This window comes from Lissotriton helveticus, chromosome 8 (genome assembly GCF_964261635.1).
Source record: "Lissotriton helveticus chromosome 8, aLisHel1.1, whole genome shotgun sequence".
NCBI lineage: Eukaryota > Metazoa > Chordata > Amphibia > Caudata > Salamandridae > Lissotriton > Lissotriton helveticus.
In genome coordinates this window covers 1,508,159,077-1,508,180,150 of record NC_136069.1, presented here as the reverse complement: position 1 = coordinate 1,508,180,150, position 21,074 = coordinate 1,508,159,077, and positions in this window count along the sequence as shown.

Below are 21,074 nucleotides of genomic sequence, written 5' to 3'. Positions count from 1 at the left end.
GTTAGCCCCAAACTTTTGCTTCCTCCTCCTTTGTTTTTCCTGACCTGTGGTTGTTGGCTATAGGACTCTGGGCATTTACCACTGCTGCTCAGTGCTTAAGTACCTATGATCTCTATGTAAATTGTTATTGTGATTGGCTACCCATGATTGGCATATTTGTCTTACCAGTAGGGCCCTAGTAAAGTCCACAGAGTGTGCCAGGGCTGGTAATTAAAATGCTACTAGCAGGCTTGCAGCACTGATTGTGCCACCCACATGAGTAGCGCTGAAAAGAGGTCTCAGGCCTACCACTGCAGTGCCTGTGCGCAGTTTGTTAACTGACATGTCAACCTGGCCAGTGTACCCACTTGCCAGGCCTTACCCTTCCCTTTTCTTACACCTAGGACACCCCTATGGTAGGCTCAAGGTACCGCCCTGGGTAGGGTGCAGTGTATGTAAAAGGTAGGACATGTACTAGTGTATGTAACATGTCCTCATAGTGAAATACTGCCAATTTCATTTTTCACTATTGAAAGGATATCTTGACCAGAGGACAGAATGGGGAATGCTGTGTAACATGTTTACCTGCATATCTTCCCATAAGAGTGAGATAGAAAATTGGAGTCTGGTATCCCTGAACTCAGAATTTAATAACACATCTTTTTTTAGAAAGGATGGGTTTAAAATTCTGTGTTTGAAAATAGCACTTTTACAAAGTGCCTATTTTCTTGTTCAACCTTTCTGTGTGCCTCTGCCTGTCTGTGGATTGACTGTCTGGTTTGAGAGTGACAGGGGCTGGGGGGGTTCCAGGAGTCTGGGTGAGTCAGCACTAGGCTGAATAGACCTACCTGCATTTGGAGTGGTAGGAGGAGTAGCACCTGGGCCTGAATAGGGTTGAGCCTGCCTTGCACAATGCTGGTTCCACCTCCTGTGGTGCGTCTGATGACCCTGGCCCACACTGACAAAGGAAGAAGTTGTGCACTGGCAGAGTGCATCCAGAACTGGGTTGGGCTGGGCCCAGGACCCATCACACATAGAGAACACAGACTTTTGGGGTATACATATGAGAGCTGAAACCCCTGAAAGTATGACTACTTTGGAACCAAGGAGGAACCTTTGCTGAGGAGAAAAGCTGAAGGAGAAGTACTGCCCTTGCTGTGTGTCTGGGGTTGGCCTGCAGTTGCTATTTCTGCCAAAGGAAGGAAAAGGGACTTTGCTTTGTGCTGTGTCCCCCTGCTTGACAAGGCCTTTGCTGTGAGCTGTGTCCTGAAAAGAAAGTCTCCAAGGGCCTGAGAACAGCTGGCCTCCTGTTGCGGAAACACAGGGATATCAAAGTGTCCATCCCTGTCGCAGCGACGCTGTGTACATGTGCTTTTGCAGCCTGAGACTGCCACTGGGTCTGTGGTGCTTATCTTTGAGGTGCACCGTGACCGCATTGCCCCCGCAGCGTGAACCACCGTCCACACTGCTGTCTTCATCACCCGGTCCGGGACGCCATATGTAGCAAGGCTGTGAGTGTCTGTCACCACCACCGGCCGGAGCCGCACCATACAAAAGGATTTCTACGAGACCGGAAGCTGCATGAGCTGGGAGTGACCGCGACCTCTGCTGGTTCGAGAAATCTGCCCGGGATCGTCAAAGAAGGAGAGGCAGCACCATAACCCATATGGCTACAGCGTCGGCAAGCAACAGAGTGCTTCATCCGCCGAGCCGCTGCTGACATCGAGCCGCCCAGCTAGAGGTCCGACGAGCGGAGCAACCCCCAGGTAAGGCTTGGAGTCCGGTCCGGAGCCACTGTGTGCATCACCTGGGGGGAGCTGGAAGAGGAAGGAGCAGCACCGATCTCTCCCGCTCCATTGTGTCTTTGCGCTGAGATCCTACAAGAGATTGCAGGATAGTACCGGGGTCGCCCTTGTGCCATCTAACTCTCCTTTCTCATCCATTTGGGGGCTATGTTTGTACAGGCTGACCGCATAGGTCAGCTGGAAGCTAATACACATATTTCAACCATGGCCGCAGCTCGTGTCGGTGCCAAATTGAACTGCATTACAACAGTTGAATTACTCATAAGGACTGAGGAGAACCTATAAGTGATTTTTGGGTAACATCCTGAAAAGCCAATTATAAGTATACCTGTATGTTGGATATTTTGTTGTTTTTGATCTTGCCTAATTTAGATAGAATTATTAATATTTTTATAATAACCTGTGTGGTGTCCATTTGTGGTGTTTCCCTGTGTTACTGTGGGTGTTAGTGCAAATACTTTACACATTGCCTTGGGGATAAGCATGTCTGCTCGTGCCACGCTACCAAGGGGGCGAGCAGGGGTTATCTACAGTGTGTTTCCCCCTTACCCTCACTAGAAGCAAGGGTCCCTACTTGGTCAAAGGTACCTACCTCTGCAAACTAGAGACCCCCATTTCTAACAGTGCTCATGAGCTATCAAATTTAACGTGAACCCATCAGCCTCCTATCTTGCACTAAAATTACTTTGGTGAGGTGCTCAGGTTCAGGCTAAGAGCCACATCACATACTTTTGATCCATGATAGGGCAAACAAATGCCCCAAAATAATTTTAAATCTTTAAACATCAGCCTGATCAATGAACATTGGTGTATGAGGAAGTGCGACTTATACTTCTAGTACTCCATACAGTTTAGGAGTGAGCTAAGAATAGTCATGGCTTACATCTGGCTTATTTCTGGAATCCAGGAGGCACTGCACCATATACCATGGCTGAGAAACTAAAATGGTGGATGTTTTCATTTGTATGGTAACGTGTCCTTTTCATAGCCTCACATTAAGTACCACTTTAAAATAATAAACATTATCTTGTCTTGGTTATAGGGTAAATAACACAAATTAAATATCTATGTTTTCAATATCTATATAGAGGGGAATAACACTTTCCATTTGAAATGCAGCCCTTGTTTGAGTAAAGCTAAGCTCTGTTTTCTTAATTCTTCTAAGATATGTGTTCACCACTTTAGTTGAAATGAAATAAAGGGGTATGTGCAAAGTACATATTTTTGAGGGATTCTCCACAGTTATAGATTGTTTTTTTGACTCCATAATTCAGTGCCAATGTGTTTTTCCCTGTAACCTGGGGTAAAAATTGGCTACATATAATTAACTTGTTGAACTTTACAGTAAGACCATCGTATGAGATGTGCCAGTGGCATGTGAGGCAAGTGATACATGTAGTTTGCAGTGTAGATTTATACCAGCCACATGTATAACTGAAAATGTATGACTTCGGGTACACTATTAGGCCTGGCTGGTTCTAGTAAAAAAAATGGTGCAGTAACATATATCGAAGAAAAGTTCTCATCCAAGTAGAAAAGACTATTTTTATATATTAAGTTCCCTCTGGGTGTGGCTTGCCGCACACAGGGACATGCTTGATATTGAAGAAATGGATGCACCACAGCTGCAAAATGAAGTGCTTTACTGTGTAGATGAAGTGGAATTTTACTAAGGAAACGTATTATTATGATTAAAAGTCCATTGTTTGACTAGCGGACTACTAAAAACTAATTTTGTTTTATATTTTTATCAAAATGCTAGTGTATTGGTGAAAATGGATTTTTGTTGTCTATAGCGAAAAGGTAACTTTTAAATGTCTTACTTTGCAATACTTGAAAACCTGCCACAAACAAATCGCTTCTTCTGACTACCCATCCTTTCCTTGGCAGTAATTATCATCCTGATGAAGTTGCAAAAGCTACTCTTTCAGGAAACAAGAAACCAACTATGAAAGGCAGACAGACTTGAGTTAAGTGATCACTGAACAATTGCCTGTGATGAATTTAAGGAGGTGATTGGAGCAGACAGTATCACAAAGGGCCGAGGCAGATTGCTGGCTTTAGACATGAGAATTTTTAGTGTAAATAACAAGGACCCCCTGATTTGGAAATAGAAGTTCCAGAAGACAGGGACAAATACTTTGTATAAAAAAATATTAAACTAGGACAGCTGGCTAGGAAGAATTCATAAAATACAAAAATTCATAAACATTATATGTAATCAAAAATAAAAATAAATTAGAGACATATCTACTTCATTTACTCAACTTTTAATTTTTTACAGAATTCAAAAATCAGTTAGGGAAGGAGGCTAATACACATATATATAACATAAGAAAAAATTTACATCACAATAATTAAAAATGGGCAATAAGACACAATTCATAAAAACTTCTCATATCAATTCCTATCTCAAATGATTAAGTGACACATACTCTCAGCTGGTAACAGCCAAAGTTGTCCCTACTTTACAAAAATAAAATCAACCATGTCACAATAGGTGGCAAAAGCTTAATCTGTTCGACACGCGTTTCGGCGTTTCCACAAACGCCTTCTTCAGGAGCCACAAGTTTGTACTGTAACAAAGTTCAATTAAAAAGATCGGACTTCATATGGTCAGATTACTTCATATTTATATAGAGGACACTCCACTTATGGTCAGACAGGGGTGTCGAATTATGTCCCGGTCGATTTTATAGTGGTAAATCGCCACTCGTCAATATGTTTGCTTTCCTTTCGACGATATCCAGTGTAAACGTTTTTTATATATGTATTCTAGTGAGTTGTTATCTCGTGGTTTTTACGTTCCCAGATATGGAGTAAAGTATTTTCCACTCATTAAAACCGGTCTGTCCAATGTATTTTGGAAATGCGCCAATGTTTCCTCTTATCAGGATGTAACAGAGTGAAAAGACGTCGGGTCGCGGACGGGCTGGTTCTAGCCGCTGGCGTCTCTCGACCGTTGGAAGTAATATGTGGCATGTGAGGCAAGTGATACATGTAGTTTGCAGTGTAGATTTATACCAGCCACATGTATAACTGAAAATGTATGACTTCAGGTACACTATTAGGCCTGGCTGGTTCTAGTAAAAAAAATGGTGCAGTAACATATATCGAAGAAAAGTTCTCATCCAAGTAGAAAAGACTATTTTTATATATTAAGTTCCCTCTAGGTGTGGCTTGCCGCACACAGGGACATGCTTGATATTGAAGAAATGGATGCACCACAGCTGCAAAATGAAGTGCTTTACTGTGTAGATGAAGTGGAATTTTACTAAGGAAACGTTTTATTATGATTAAAAGTCCATTGTTTGACTAGCGGACTACTAAAAACTAACTTTTTTTTATATTTTTATCAAAATGCTAGTGTATTGGTGAAAATGGATTTTTGTTGTCTATAGCGAAAAGGTAACTTTTAAATGTCTTACTTTGCAATACTTGGAAACCTGCCACAAACAAACCGCTTCTTCTGACTACCCATCCTTTCCTTGGCAGTAATTATCATCCTCATGAAGTTGCAAAAGCTACTCTTTCAGGAAACAAGAAACCAACTATGAAAGGCAGACAGACTTGAGTTAAGTGATCACTGAACAATTGCCTGTGATGAATTTAAGGAGGTGATTGGAGCAGACAGTATCACAAAGGGCCGAGGCAGATTGCTGGCTTTAGACATGAGAATGCCAGAGATGGCCTTATGACCTGGGGCCATATTACAGAAGTGCTCCAGGTGCGCAACTGGCATTTGTACCCGCTTTACACACTCCTGTGGCACTTTGGTATTCCAGAAGAGGCCACAGACGCTTGTGCATCCCCTTCTGTAATACCAATAGCGCTAGCGCACATAAAGTGCCAGCACTATCATCAGAGGGTGTTCCCTGATTTGCATGGGGGTGTGGCCCCATGTAAATTAAGGAATCCCTTTGCCTCTGCACCTATGCCGTTTCACGTACGTGGGCGCAGAGGCAAAGAAGCTGTCAGGAGGCACTCCTACTGTGCGCCACCTAAAAGGTGGTGCATTAAATGCGACCCCTGATGGATGCCCTCTGGAGGGAGGAAAGTGGAGCCTGTGGACCCCCAGTCAGGCCCATGCAGGCTGGTGCAATCCCTCACTGCACCCTCGTTCAAGGGGATCTCTAATCCCTTTTAAAAGGGCAGGCAAGTTGCTGCCTGCACTGTGAAACAGGAAGCGGCTTCAAAGCAGCAGCTCCATTTTTCACATGAACGCGCTGCCCCAATGCATCGTGAGTTCACGGCTGCCCTGGGAGTGTAGTGTAGTTCCTATCATCCCAATAGGCTCTGCGCATTGGAATAATACCTACAGCAGTAAAGGCCTAGACCGGACGTTAACTAGGTCTACTACTGTCGATATTAGACTTAAAGTTTTGGGTTTGCCAGCTTAGCTCAGAGTTCACTAGAAACTTTCTCGAATGTTCAGGAAGGACTTAACTTCCCTGATTAGACAAGAAGGGATTTAGTTTCTGACAACCATAGAACATGACAACTTTGCTCTCCCCTAATCAAGAGTATATCTCGAGAGTCGTGTGAACAAAAGGCAAATTATTTTACTCAGTCAGTACGTGCATTCTTAGTCTCATCAGATTGTAGAGAAAAGGAAGAGACGGGCGTGTTCAATAAAAGGTGTTATTTATTGATCAGTCTCTTTTCTCATACAAGAGAAATGGATCGATATTATTGCAATACTTATAGTTAAGTAAAGTGCATACATTAAAAGCAGAAGTATAAAATAATACTGTAAAAACATTGATATGGTTTCTAAGCCATAGGATGTTTTAAAATGAATAAAATATATTAGATACACATATACATTTGACTAAACGTACTCAACTGGTGTTTCTAAATACGCCTACCCCGTGTACCTGACCTAAGTCTAATGCGTGGGCGGGAATAGAAAGTTACAGTTTAAGTTAAGTTTGTTTTTGCCAAGTGAATAACTAAAGAATTCTCTGTGAGGGGTTATTCAGTTCTGTACCTGGAAGTTAGGATGAATGAGGGATGGTATCTCTCTCTCTGGTCTCGATATTCCAGGCTGCCTGCGAGGGCTACCCGGAAGCGCCGGTGCTGGATTTCTCGGCAGGAGAAAGCAGTGCGTCTCTCAGCGCGTCAGGAAGGCGGGGCTGCGCCAGCGGGGTCTGCTCTGCTCTTCGCTTCGGCAAGTATGGCTGCTCCGTCTCGTCACCACCGCGTGTGTTTGCATAGGGCAATATCGGTAATATTTATACCTTTAAGGTGCCGAGATTGACGTAAGGATGGACATAGATACGTCAATAAGGATGTCATACGACTTGCTCGTTAGCACATTCTTTTGCTGAAGTTCTCGGTGAAATCAAAACAATGGCCGCAGGGTTTTGCCCAGGTTGTCATAGGTTTGATTTGTTATGAGAACTCCGTATGCCTTATCAGGGGCTGGAGGAATATCGCTTGTCTAATTAGATCGCAAGCGTTATGACCTAATCAGATAACACGTTCCTGTGCCGTAGTGTGACTGCGTCAGATAACGGTATCTGCATCATGGGGGTTTTCTGCCTCATGGGCTGGCTGCTAGTTAACTTGTTAGTTTGTTTAACCAGAATAGGGTCAGGAATAGGGGGATCGATTCAGAACCTATAGGAATACATCACACCCACTCCACGCTAACTATGGTCATATTTACTAATCTATGCATAGTAAAACATAGTACAACATACTATAGAGTATTGTGTATACCTTACCACCCCAAAATACATAAATGCATTTTGAAATTTTCAAATATACGGAAAAATTGCAGTCATATGTATTGTATGCACTCAAGCTGTAGAATAATGCCAAAGTAATCACACATTTGTATACATTATTGCTATTTGGTATATGAGAATTTACACATGAAATGGCTCTTAATACAGAAAAAAAGGTCGAGACCATTCCATCACAGAATAAAATATTTATGAACATTCCAGCGGACAGCTAATGTCTATAAGCTATCTAAAATTAGGAATCTTAGTTCTTTAAAAATAGTTTCTTACTTTAAGCAGAAGATAGTGTCCCGAAAAATATGCAAAAATATTTTGGGGCTGTTCGTGAACTGGAGGGAAAATTGTTCATGTGAATTTATTTTTAAAGTTGAAGGCCGAATTCAGGGAACGCCGTGTGCGAGCTTGCTCAAAAGTCTCTATTTCTGCTCTGGTGAGAACATCATATCATTCAGGCTTTCGAAAAAGCTGTCAACAGCTTCCTGGGAGAGTTCCACTAACTCGGAAATAGGTGTAACCATGCATTCGTGCGCATGATTGTCTCCATTGACATTCTGATTTGCATTACTGACAGAAGGTCGTACCTGTTCGATGCTGCTTTCATCTTGAACTTCACTACCCATCAATCGTAGTGGTGAAGCTTCCACGAATGCCGTCATCAGGATTGGTAGCCTTTGAGGGCAGTACAAAGCGTGAACCTTGATTGGGCTCAACAATGTTTCTGCATCCATTGGCGCATCCGATTGTAGCGTCAGACAGGTGTCTAACACGCATTCTTCTCCGCATAGCAGACACCTTAGTACAGGTAAAACACATCGTTGCCACATTGGTCGAAATGATAGAAACCAAGTCATGTTCAGGTCTCTAAGCCGGGAGAGTCCCAGGATTTTTGATATCCGGTCCCGGTATCCAATGGCTAGGATTGTTTCTTCTCTTGTCGCAAGAGTTTTGTCTGTGACATGGGTTGCCATAACGAAAAATGAGGACTAAGAATAGGATTCCTGCAATTAGTCCCAAGATCAGGGGAAGTCCACCAAAAATCGAATGGACGAAATCTGGAAAAATACCCAGTATGGCTTTGAATGGTGTTAATGCCATCGAAAATACTGTCTTAAATACCTTTGAGACCCCATTGGTATCAGAAATATTTAAGATTTCATTAAGGATTTCCGCGAAATGTATGGGGGAATTAGTTGATAACAATGAATGTATCTATGCAGTCGTCCTTGCGACTTGGAGATCATATGTTTCTTTTGATGACGAGAGCCTGGTAGGCGTCTGAAGAAGCACTGTTTTCATTCTGCTTAAAGTATCTATTCGAATAGAAGTAATTTTCAAATTGGGCCATGCCCTTGCCTCCCTGTCTGGAAAGGAGCTGGGGAACAATGAGCGTCCACAGCACTTGACCTTCGCAGTCGTAGTTACGAGATAAGGAGTCCCGGGCATAAGACTACAACATCTGCGGTCTACAATTAGAATGTAACTCCCATTATAGAGTCTTTGAAAGAATGGTTCTATCTCAGTTGCAGATGTGCCTTGCTGGTGACATGAAAGGTTGTATGAATTCCCTTCACAGGCTCCATGCAAACTAATTCCGTTACACAGAAGTGTGCCGCTTAGTGACATCGCACAATTATTGCCACTAAGAAACACTTTCTGTCCTTTATTACTGACACATGCATGTGAATAGGGCAGGTTCCATGTTGTTTTAATGTACCCCTTTCCCAATTTCTCGTACATGCCAGCCTGTATATATTTTTGTCAGTATTGAAACCTGAAGGTTGAGATTGGAATATTTATTATCCCATGTATTATCCATTCACTGACAGGTCGTTCTGACATTGTCACTGGTAATCTTTCGAGTTTTTCAATGCTCAAGATTGTATAATCAGCACCCTTTTGTGCCATACTGATTTGTCTATCAGTAAGGTTAAAGATTTGGAATAGTGACGTTGTGTTGATTAAACGCCAAGGCACATAGCCTGAACGCAGATTTTGTAACGTCCAGCCAAGCTGTACAATAGAACGCAATTGAGACTGACCGTGTTGTAGCAACAGTAAGTCTTGCGATAATATGTCGATTGCTGAAGACACAATCCTGTCCAAAGAAAAAATTCTGGAGGACAGAGTCATTAACCCATTGTCCACTACAGAAAGTGATTTTTCCAAATTAATACTGTCAATTTCCCATATTCTCTCTGCTGTTTCAATTTGAGTAACCTTCCAGGCCTCATTGTATGCTGCATATACAGAGGCTGCTATGAAACGCTTATGACGCTGTTTGCGTGGTCCCATTATGAAATCACGCAAGTCAGCACCATCAGTAAGTAAAGTTAGGTGTTGCTTAATTTCTGGCAGTGTGGAAGTTTGTAGCCATTGAAGGCATAATTTGCCCACACTGTAGGTGGTTATTATCCCTTGGTGATGTCTTTGAGGATATCTAGGGTCTGGCCTGGTCATTTTGAACCCCTGTGTTTTGTTCAGGAATCTGTCTTGACAGTTATTAGTATCTGTGGGCCAGAGCAACCACTGTTTCCAATCAGGATGTGTTCTGTTTTGGTTTAATATATGGTTTACGTCTATCTCTTCATCTGTATCAGAGCTATTGCTGAACATTGTCGGCTTTGGAATAGACGGTTTATTTAAATCTTTGATTTTGGCTAGGCCAAGACAGGTAGTTTGTTGAACAGTGTCATTTAAAAATATAATTTGTTCTGGGATCATGCAGGCTCTAAACAAAGATTCTATACCCTGTACTAGCCATTCTTTTGTGCCCCAAACACTTTTCAATTCAACATTTTTGTCCCAATAATCAAAACCAAACGTATTCATTTTTTCAAAGAATGAGTCTGAATAAATCAATTTTGTGTTGGTTATCATGGTCTTGGTCCCTGTCTTGTTTGACAATTTGAAATAAAATGTTTCAGCATTACTTATGTTAAAACCTGAAAAGTATGAATATTTGTCATAGAAGGTTCTTGAGCTTCCTTTTGGAGGAGTTGCACAATGTTCCCACTGATTATAATTTAAAACATTTCTTGGTTGTGCAGATTTATGTAGAAAATGGTTACCATAGTGGTTGTAACAATACATACTATCATAATTTGTAGAACCCTGCAAATAATCATGTTTGGTAAATTTAGCAGACATTACTAAGTCAGACATCATATTATTAATGCTTTCGAAGTCCCAATCATCAGCAAATGAGTTCGGTTTTACAAAGTCACTCAATGAGATCTTAATTTGGTGTGGATATTTCAGGATTTCGACCGGACCATAAATTTCGTAGTCAGTGTTGTCCCATGCTACCCCACCCAGTATAGGATTGGCTGTGAAGTTGACTGAAGAAAGTTCTCTTTTCTCGACGTGTGAAGATGTGTGTGGTTTGAGGATCAAGTTGATTTTCTGACTTGCTGTGTCCATTTTAGCATATTTTCCCTCAATGAAGCGTCCCAAAGTTAGTACCATGATGAGCCAAAGTATGAGGATAAATGTACCAAAACCCACCCAAAATTCAATCCATGGAGAAATCAGATATGTTTCTTTTAGTTGTTTCAAAAGTTCTTTAGCTTTATCTTTAAAGGTTTTTGATGACGGCTGTGTCTTTGATTCACTGAAGCCTTCAGAGGAATCATTGAAGTTTATGAAGTAGCCGGATGCAGTTCTGTCAATTGTTCTAATTGGTTCAGGATTTCTGTTTCTTGCATTTTCACTTGGTACTTCATTGTAGATTGGTGTGTCTCTGCTAAATGTTTTTATTTGGGTTTTCAGAGGTCTAAGTTCCATTGCATTGTTGCATAGTCCTTGTTGTTCTTCTGTAGGTGTTTCGAAAGTGATTAACCTCTTTGTTAGAACCTCTGTACTGGTAGCAAACCTTGGTGTTCTGCTACTTATTGGGAGTCCACTTGGCCTACTATTTGTTATCGGCCACATGATTGTGGTTTTACCAGGTCGATGGATACAACTCGGTTCTCCTTTTTACCAGCAAGTGGCGGTAGTACAACTGATCTTGTCCCGTTGACAGACAAGACAGGAACTGCTTTTCTGTAAGAAGGCCCAAATTCCTTCTTTACCGCGATCTTTTCCCTGACTAGATCCCCGACTTTTGGAATCCAGACAGGTCTTGCTGGGACAGGTGGTGGTTCTTCAGTGGTTGTTGGCTGTTGTTTCAATTTTATGTTGCTCAGGTCTTTTCTTTTTTTGTTTAAGTCCTGCAAAATAGCCAAACGGTCTTTGATATCAAAGCTTTTTTCTTTCACCACTGAAGTATGACTATCAATGTCAGAGATTAACATCCTAGTTCCAAATAATAATTCGTACGCACTGAATCCCTTCAGAGAATTTCTTGGCAAGTTATTTAGACTACGTTGGACACTTATTAGATGTTTGACCCACCCAGCTCCCGAACCTAATATCCTTTCCGTTATAGATTGCTTTATGCCTTGGTTTTTTCTTTACACCATCCCGTATCCCTCAGGAAGGAAGTGAGAAGATTCCCGCTGTGCTATGCTCATTTGGCCATGTTTCCCCTCAGGCTGGAGGGCTAGAGTGAAAACAATGGTCAAACGTAGCATGCTCTTAGCGTATATGCCATTTAGACTCGCAAATCTTTGTATAACAGTACAGACGTCAGCCGAGTGCTGGTGATCCACATTATAAGTGGGAACTAGCCTGTATATGTTAATCGCAAGCCTTGCTTTTTACTCTTGATTTTTTCTGGAGTAAAACGACGAGGTATTAAACTGTTTCTCTCCCCACTGCGATTTCTGTTTCAGTTTGGGCAGTTTTTTACAAACATAGTGTGATGCAGGCTCATGCCTGGCCACCAATACCTTGATTGTAATTCTTCCAGAGAATCTTTTAGTTTGAGGTGTCTGAGACCCTCGCCCATACGTGCGTCTGCGATTAACAAGTTTCTCCTGTCCATGTTTGGAATCACTCTATCCCCCACTCCAGGGATTCGAGCAAAAGGGACGGAGTTTGCATCGATTATGTATGTATAATTGAGTGGATAGTTGATCGGTAGCGCTGAGCAGTCGCCTTTTGATGACGTTTTCACCGCCAGCATTGTTTCACCGTCAATGTATTTTAATGTACGCTTTTTTCGAACTACGGGAGCCGGTTTAGTGGCTGCCGTTGTGGCTGTTTCAGCCAATGAATTCCCTGCAACGTGAACGCCATCACGCTGATGACTCAGTGAGTGTGTCACGTGAGTCTTTGGTAGCTCTTTCTGTAAAAGAGCTATTTGTTCCCAGAGCAGTTTTTGCTTTATTGGTGCATCTGTGTCATCTTTGTAATCGTTTTGAATCCATGTCTGCAAATCCTTGTTATATGATTTGACGCAGTAATATGAATCTGACACTATAAGTGTCGGGAATTCGCGATCCGCATTATTTAGCGCCATTTTCAATGCTATTATTTCAGTCTGTTGTTCTGAATTAGTTTCAACTGAGTGCGTTTTTGTTAATGGAGGTCTTAGTTTACCTCCGCGCCACACTTCTTTTGTAATCCCACATGTGGGGTTGTATGCTTGTTCTCCCCAAACGGGGGGTTGAGCATGTCCGTCTGTATAGATTACACAGGCGTAGTGTCGTAAGGGCAGAATGTCGATTGGCAGAGGGAATGTTCTTTCATATTCTAGATTTTTTAACTCTTCTAGTTCTGGATCAAAGTAGTAGTATACTTTGTCCGTTGTGATTGAATTCACCCATTGTATCCATTCCGGATTCAATGTTGTTGATGGTAAATTACACGGTGTTGTTAATGCCTCAAAGGCTGATTCAGCTGTTCTGACTGTGATGTGTCTACCGTCCGCTTGATCTTTTTCTCTAGCTATTGCGGTTTGAACTGCATGAACAATTTTTTCTTCAATGCTGAATTTCTGTTCAGCTTCTGTGTACAAGTGTGATTTGAATGCAATTGGTACCTTTTCTCCCTCATTAGAGGTCAGGTATGTGAATCCGCATCTTCCTGGGATGACTCGAATCACAAGATTGCGTGTGTTATCACGTGTTTCTAATTTTGTTTTAATTAGCATGTCTGTTTGTAAGGATCTCAGAATTTCTGTGTGTATTTGAGTCCAATTGGATTTTTTAAAATCTGGTTTTATCAGATCATAAAGGGGTTTGACCCTTTCTGCGTAATTTGCAATGTATGTTCTTCCGAAATTTAGGAAGCCTAGAATCGACTGTAGGTTTTTTAGTGTTCTAGGTGCTTGGATTACGGCACATTTCTCTAGGAAATTGTCTGCCAGGCTTTTGCCTTCACTTGATAATTCATATCCTAAGAACAGGACTGTCAGATGGGCAATTCTGGATTTTTTAAAGTTGAATTTGTAACCCTCTGCTGCGAACCCAAGTATTATGGTGTTCACTCTTTTCAAGTGAGTCTCCAAGTCATCATCTGTTAAGTAAATGTCGTCGACATAAGATAATGCTTCATCATCATATATTTGTAGTAATTCTGTTACTCTCGCTGAGAATACTCCCGGGCTGTTCTTGTACCCCTGGGCTAACCGACAGAATTGTTTTTGCGTGCCATTTATTGAGAATGCAGTTAAATATCTGCTCTCTGGTGCTATGTTTTGACAAAAGAATCCATTAGAAATGTCTAATGTTGTTTTGTATTTTTTGCGCACTATGTTATTCATTAGTGCAGCACTATGTGAGTTTTGCACTGCAAAAGTTTTGCAACATGTGTTAAGGTGTCGGTAATCCAAAACTAGACGATATGAATTGTCTGGTTTGGAGACCGGAAACAAAGGGTTGTTCATTTGTGAGGTGCAAGTTTCAATCACCCCCTGGTATTCTAGCTGATCTAGGAATTCTTTTACCTGTTTTTTAGCTTCTTGCTTAATTGGGTACTGTCTTTGTGCAGTAGGTTGTGATTTTAACTGGATTTTGTGAGGAGGTGAGTCCTCATCCCATCCTACGTGATTTTTATATAAAGCAGGAGCTAGAGCCACTGCCCACTTTCTAGCAAGTGTATATTTTTTATGAATTGGGATATGATTTGAGAAGGCAGGCATAATTACTTCTTCGCCATGAGGGCAATCCCTGACAAACTCTGGTGGCCAGTCTTTTTCAGCTAGAAGGATATCATAGCCCTTGGAGAGATTATCCCAAAATAGTCCCCTTATTTTTCTAGTCTTATCCCCCTCTATACGCAATGTTATTTCGTATATTTTGTGAGGTTTGCTAACTCTGGTGTCCGCAGTTTCCACTTGAAGATATTCATTCGTGTCCACTGTCTCCAGATGATTCATAAGGACTTTGCGAGCTATGCTCACTTCTGCTGCGCTGTCTAGCATTGTCTGAGCCCATTCTCCGTTTTTCAGTTGTGTCCTCAGAATTCTCGGCATTGTTAACTATTTTAATGCTGGCTACCTTCTTTTTTGGAAATTGTAATTTCTTTTTTAGCTGAGCAGGTTCCTTGTCTTTGGACTTGGCGTGCTCTTCTCTTTGTTCTGATCGTCCTCTTCTTTCCGATTTCTGCGAGGAAGTCTGAAAAGATTGAGAGGGACGTGTATCAATGTCTTGATATCTATCAGGCTTTTTTATATTATCCCTATTTCTAAGGTTATATCTTTTCCCAGAGGGGTCACACTGAGGTGACCTGTGTCTTTGGTTCGGAGATTTTTCTCTTCGCCTAGGAGATCTTCCTCTGGACTGGAATTTCTTTTCTTTAGGATTGGATTGTTTGTTTCCATCCCAGTTCTTTTTCTGTGATGCTGAATTATTATTAAAAAATATTTTTTCAGGACTTTCAATCAGTTGTGGTTTTACTGGTATTCCACCTAAACTATCTCTGCCTAGTTCCTCATAGGATTTTTCTATGATTCTGGCAATTTCAGCTGGTTGGTCTGCTATATCTGTCTCCTTTAACCTCTGGCGGATCGCCACGTTTGCTGCTTCACCTTTTATGTTGGCTAATAATATAGCCGAGACCTGCTTGAAGTCTTTTAGTAATTTCATACCAAGAGTTAAAGCGGGTTCTGGACCGTATTCGTCTTGAATTTGTTTTAGCACATCTGGTATTACCGAAATGGATGGAACACCGTGCGTTTTTGTGTAGATGGAAGCAAAGACTGTACCCCAAGTGTCACAGTCCTCAATGTGTGGTGCGATTCCCATTGGAAGACAGATAGTCAGAATCCGGTGTTTTTCTAGCGGGGTGGTGTCAGGAAACACCGCCTCTATTTGGGTGATTTTTTGTGCCAACCAGAATGGTATTTATTCCCGTTTAGCCGGTACTTTACCTAGGCAGGATTGGATGTTCTGTGGTGTAATTTTATTTGTGTTCCCCTGGTGAGGGGTCAGCTGTGGAATTTTAATCGCTGGCTGAATTGTTGAAGTCCGCATCACATACTGGACTAATTGTCTGTGTATTTTTATTAATTGTTTTAGCTGTGTTAACAGGTGTGGTGCAGACATCCCATCGATGTCTGGATGTGGTGTGTATCCGGCTAGGACCGGCCACGTTGCTCCTGGTCTACCTAAAGGACCGAGCCTGGTGATGTGATTATTGTGTATTAGGGCGCCATTAAATAAGAGCAAATGCTCTTGAAATTTAAGTGGTACTTCCACCTCCTCGAAAGGAGTGTACATTTCAGGAGGTTCCTCTATTTTGTAATAGTGGAAGTACTTTGTTACAGGATTTGCTGCTGGAAAATTTATCCATGAATAGTATACCTCTGTCTGCCGATATTCGTGTGCCTCAATTACGAATATGACTGTACCACCTCTAGGTGTCAGTCCATTTTCTATAAGTTTTATGGTTATAGATTTCCTTTTGATGACCGGAATGAGTATTATATTCGGGTCCGCTTCTTGCATGGTAGCATCAGCTTCTGCGAGTTCAGTTGCTAATCTAACTGCCTCTCTTTCATCTTCACTGTCCATTTTACCGACAGGAAGGTTACTTTGTTTGTTTGCAGATCAGGTTTCTTATGGAAACAAAGATTAGATGCACAATATTTTGGAACAGTGTATCCTTCAACGTTGACTATACCAAGAACCATACATAGGAGTTCCCTCCTGCGAGGTTTTGGAGGATATTACCTTTCACCCACTCCAGACGTCTTTGGAGTATTATGGGGGAAAAGGGGTCTGAGTGAGAAAGCACGACTGAGTTACTCTAAATGTCTTACGTTAGTTTTATCGCCCTTTCCAAATGCGTTGGGCGCCATGTAGTGTAGTTCCTATCATCCCAATAGGCTCTGCGCATTGGAATAATACCTACAGCAGTAAAGGCCTAGACCGGACGTTAACTAGGTCTACTACTGTCGATATTAGACTTAAAGTTTTGGGTTTGCCAGCTTAGCTCAGAGTTCACTAGAAACTTTCTCGAATGTTCAGGAAGGACTTAACTTCCCTGATTAGACAAGAATGGATTTAGTTTCTGACAACCATAGAACATGACAACTTTGCTCTCCCCTAATCAAGAGTATATCTCGAGAGTCGTGTGAACAAAAGGCAAATTATTTTACTCAGTCAGTACGTGCATTCTTAGTCTCATCAGATTGTAGAGAAAAGGAAGAGACGGGCGTGTTCAATAAAAGGTGTTATTTATTGATCAGTCTCTTTTCTCATACAAGAGAAATGGATCGATATTATTGCAATACTTATAGTTAAGTAAAGTGCATACATTAAAAGCAGAAGTATAAAATAATACTGTAAAAACATTGATATGGTTTCTAAGCCATATGATGTTTTAAAATGAATAAAATATATTACATACACATATACATTTGACTAAACGTACTCAACTGGTGTTTCTAAATACGCCTACCCCGTGTACCTGACCTAAGTCTAATGCGTGGGCGGGAATAGAAAGTTACAGTTTAAGTTAAGTTTGTTTTTGCCAAGTGAATAACTAAAGAATTCTCTGTGAGGGGTTATTCAGTTCTGTACCTGGAAGTTAGGATGAATGAGGGATGGTATCTCTCTCTCTGGTCTCGATATTCCAGGCTGCCTGCGAGGGCTACCCGGAAGCGCCGGTGCTGGATTTCTCGGCAGGAGAAAGCAGCGCGTCTCTCAGCGCGTCAGGAAGGCGGGGCTGCGCCAGCGGGGTCTGCTCTGCTCTTCGCTTCGGCAAGTATGGCTGCTCCGTCTCGTCACCACCGCGTGTGTTTGCATAGGGCAATATCGGTAATATTTATACCTTTAAGGTGCCGAGATTGACGTAAGGATGGACATAGATACGTCAATAAGGATGTCATACGACTTGCTCGTTAGCACATTCTTTTGCTGAAGTTCTCGGTGAAATCAAAACAATGGCCGCAGGGTTTTGCTCAGGTTGTCATAGGTTTGATTTGTTATGAGAACTCCGTATGCCTTATCAGGGGCTGGAGGAATATCGCTTGTCTAATTAGATCGCAAGCGTTATGACCTAATCAGATAACACGTTCCTGTGCCGTAGTGTGACTGCGTCAGATAACGGTATCTGCATCATGGGGGTTTTCTGCCTCATGGGCTGGCTGCTAGTTAACTTGTTAGTTTGTTTAACCAGAATAGGGTCAGGAATAGGGGGATGGATTCAGAACCTATAGGAATACATCACAGGAGCAGCACATTCATCCAAATATGGTGCATTTTCCTTGTTTGCACTGGACACACCTTTTAAAAGAAGTGCTCAGCACAGACAAGGAAAATGCACCGAATCTATGATACGGCCCCGGGTGTACAAGAATCTTTTAAAAGGAAAGCTGGTCCCAGGTCAGGAAGAGGGGAGTGTTTTTTTTTCATTAGGTCAGACATGGGAGTGGATTAAAAGATCCTAGCAGAGCCACCCAAAACCACCCGCTAGTGCTACAAGAACATGTGCAGGGAGGCCCAGTTGGCAGCCTGGCAAATATCCTTGTAGAGACACCTTAAACAAGGCCCAAGACACAGAGGGTGGAATGACCCTGAACCCCGGAAGGAAGCTCAGACCCCTGGGACTCGTAGGCAAGCAAGATAGTCTGCTTAATCCAACGTCTCAACGTGGAAACGGAAGGCTTGTGACCAGACCGGACTGGGCCAATGGTCACAAACAAATTGTCAGAACAACAGCAAGCGGCAGTGCGTTCCAAATACACCATAATCGCCCGCCGAACAGCCAGCAGAGACAGAGAGGCATCAGAGCCCGAGACAGCCTTGGAGGAAAAGAGGGCAATGCCACCTCCCGGGAGCGGTTAATCACCGAAGGGACCTTGGGGAAAAAACCTATGTTCAGGGCGCAACACCAGACGATCCGTGAGAACCCACAAGAGCAGAGGAGACCGAAGGAAGAAGCCCAGCTCACCCATCCTACCAGCCAAAACAATTGCCACCAAGAACATCACCTTGAAGGTGAGACACTTCAAATACTCCGATCCCAGGTCCTCAAATGGGACACTTTGGAGGTACCTCAAAACCAAAGGAAGTTCCCAGGGTGGAGCCAGACAAATAGCCCGAGGCAGCTGGAAAAAACAACTCCGCAGCAAACGAGCCACCAGAGGATCAAGTCCGTCCAGCCTCGAACTGCGAAAAGCCCACAAAGCTGCCCATTGTGTCCGCAGGGTGCAAGGAGCCAGGCTTAGGGAAACCCTTCAGCAAGAAAATCAATGACCCGCAAGGGATCCACAGACACTGGGTTGACACTATTCAGACCACACCAATGAGAGAAGGAGGACCAATGGCGGCAATACGAAAGCAGAGTAGAAGACCTGCAGGAACCCTGCAGCAAGTCCACTGCCCCCAAAGAACAACCCTGAGCCAGTAAGGTCACCCTCTCTAGAGCCAAGCCTGCAGATGGAGCCAGCGCTACATCCCCACAGGGAGCGGGGAGTCCTGCAATGGATAAGGAACATCCGGAATTGTCCAGCACTCCTGAACAGCCAGCTCGCTCAGAAGAGGAAACCAAGGACGGCGAATCCATCCAGGAACAACCAAACGGCTTCTCCGAGGTGGGTCAAACAGGGCCAGAAGCTGTTGGAACACCAGGAGCCTCAGATAGAGGGCAGACAGATTCAGAAACACCCAGCTCAGGCGATCCGCCACAACATTCTCCTTCCCAGAGAGATACAATGCCCTGAGGGATAAGACCGAAGACTCAGTCCAGGACATTAGCTCCCGGGACAGCAGCCAAAGGGAGTGAACCCTGCACCCCCCCTGATGATTGATGTACCCCCACACCACCTGACTGTCAGTCCAGAGCAACACATGCCGACTGCAGAGAGAAGGGGCAAACTCCAGGCATGCAAGGAGAACAACCTTCAGTTCCTGAAAGTTGGAGGAGCATCTCGCCTGAAGCTGATCCCATTGGCCCTGAGCCAACCATGAACCCAGGGTTGCCCCCCCATCCCAGGTGACTGGCATCAGTCAGAACACCCAGGACGGGGGACCAAGAAGGGGGGACCCCAGGAGAGGTGGGCCTCCACGAACCACCAGCCCAGCTCGGCACGGATCTTCGGAGACACAACCACCGGGAAGCCGGTATTCCCTGAGCAAGGATCCCAACGGACCAGGAGATGATTCATCAAGTGGAGACGAGCCCAAGGCAGCACATTGATGGTAGATGATATCAACCCCTGAACCCTCAACCATTGATGAACAGGGGTGGAATCCAGACCAAGGAGAGAACCCAGATCTTGCCACAAGGTGTTCCTCCAGTCCAATAGCAAGTATACCATCCCCAGACCATGTCCAGTCGACCCCCAATGAACACCAAGTCCTGGGTCGGTAACAGGTGAGATTTCTTGAGATTGATCAGGAATCACTGTGAGGAAGTACTTCGCAGACCCCCTTGATGTGAAGAGTCCCCTTGGAAAAAGAAGTGGAGGATACCCACCAAAGGAGCCAACACCTTAGTAAAAACCCTAGGTGCAGAGGATAAACTGAAGGGAACTACCCAGAACTGATTGTGGAGGCCGCCCACGCAAAATCGGAGGAAGCTCTGTGAGGATGGGTGGATGGGCACATGGAGGTAGGTGTCCAGAAGATCCAGGGATGTGATCACCTACCCCTGAACCAGCAGCGGCCTAATCTAATGCAGAGAGAGCATTTTGAATTTTACATGGTGAATAAATGAATTAACCCGCTTCAAATCCAGAACAGGATGATAGTACCCAGACACCTTCCTTGCCAAGAACAGGATGAGAAGAAGGAACTAGCCCAATAGCCCCCTTGTTGAGGAGATCCTGAACACTGGCCAGCAGGCCCACCCGCTTTACTGAAGTGAAAAGCTGCGGTGTGGCATGGAAAGCGTCCTGAGGAACGGAGCTGAACACAATGGAGGAACCTTCCCCGACAATTTGGAAAGCCCACTGGTCCATGACGGATGCCTCCCAAGCCTAGATGAAATGGAGCAGGAGTCCACCCACCGGACACCCTACAGGTGGAACCAGAAGATAGTTAGGATTTAGAGGCGGGGCAGGGGCAGCAGGCTGAGACACAGATTTTTTGAAGAACGGGTTGCCCCTGCTGCGACCCCTCCCTCGAAAGGGCAATCTGCCATTAGCAGCAGACGTGGAAAAGGAAGCCCTCTTAGGACCAAAAAACAGCCCCTGGAGGAACGGATGGGC